The sequence below is a fragment of the Tupaia chinensis genome, unplaced genomic scaffold, assembly GCF_000334495.1.
Source record: "Tupaia chinensis unplaced genomic scaffold, TupChi_1.0 Scaffold144276_1, whole genome shotgun sequence".
Lineage (NCBI taxonomy): Eukaryota > Metazoa > Chordata > Mammalia > Scandentia > Tupaiidae > Tupaia > Tupaia belangeri.
In genome coordinates this window covers 799,721-801,240 of record NW_006204133.1, presented here as the reverse complement: position 1 = coordinate 801,240, position 1,520 = coordinate 799,721, and positions in this window count along the sequence as shown.

Sequence of the window (1,520 nt, the reverse complement as noted above, 5' to 3'; positions counted from 1 at the left end):
ATTCTGCCCCTCTCGGGTCAAATTAAAGTTAATCAATTAATTAAATAATTCTTTAGAAAAAAATGCAATGTACCTGTGATTTGAGATGCCAGGACTTCCCAGCCCCTGGAGGCTTTCCAGGGGGGCCCCTCCCTGCCACTAAGTCCCAAGGGGGAGCACTCTGCTGACAGCCAGCCCAGAGTGGTTCTGCCCGGTCTCCTGTCACCCCAGTGCAGCCTGAGCTGATCCGTGGCGCCGCTGTGACAGTCCTGCTCGTTTTCCTACTTTCATGCAGAATTCCATGGCGTGCGTGCCCGGAATTTACAGTCCTGTTTTCCTGGAGAGATGCCGGAGGGTCCCCGAGATCAGCCTCAGGGACAGAGGGCAGGAGAGGGCTCATGGGGTCAGCCTGGGATGCACAGGCCCGGACAGAGGGGAGTTGGATGCCTGTGTCATTGTGACAGGAGCTGCAGCTGGACTTCCTCTGGGGAAGAAGCCCTTCACTCCTGAGGGGCCATCTGAACGGCGGAGACGGCGGCCAGGGCAGGGTGCCACATCCAGTGCGGGGCTGTCGTCAAGAATGCTGCCCTGCGTATTTGTACGCCGACCTTTGTGAACACACAGCTCGTCCTGCCGGCATTCACCTGGCACGGAATTGCTGGGTCATCAGAGACGTAGACGGCTAGCATCTCCTCTCTCTTTCTCTCTCTCTCTCTTTCTTCTTTTTCTTCTTCTTTTTTTTTTTTTTTTCCTGTTTCTTTCTTCTTCTTTCTTTTCTTCTATAAGCAAGAGAGACAGAGACAGACACCAAGACAGCACACACAACAGAGTCCTGATCCTCCCCCGACCTCAGCCAGCCCTGGATCATGGAATACTCAAGGTCTCAGGGCTTGAACCAGGAACCTTCACATGTGGAACTGTCTTGCAGAGCATCGTATTTTACTACCGCGCCACCATCCAGTTCCTTGGATAGGTAACTTTAAAAGAAGTTGCCACAGGCCAGCAGGTGGTGTAATGGTTAAGGCACTGGACTCCCACGTGGTCGACTGAAGTTTGAGTCCCGGACCCAGCGACTTGAAACTCACTCTGGGTGTGTGTGCGTGTGTGTACCCAAAATCCCAGGAGGAGAAGGGATTGTGGCCTGGACATGCCCCCCGAGGGGTGATTTCTCACTTTCTCACTCTCTGTCTCTCTAGTGAGTGCACGTGCCCTATAGTGAAAATCTCTCTTACTCTTAAAAAAAGGGGGACCAGCAGATGGCATAATGGTTATGTTGCTAGACTCCCATAGTCAGTTGTGGTTTGAGTCCCAGATCCAGCAACTTTAAACTCATGCCAGGCGCACATGTGTGTGTACCCAAAGTCCTGAGAGGAGAATGGAAGAGAAGGGATTGTAGCATGGCCATTCCCCTTGACCGGTGATTTTTCTCTTTCTCTCTGTTGCTCCAGCAAGCATGCACGCCCTATAATAAAATTTTCTCTCTCTCTTTTTTTTTTTTTTTTTTTTGAGGGGTTTTTCTCTATATGGCGCAGGCCCTCGCC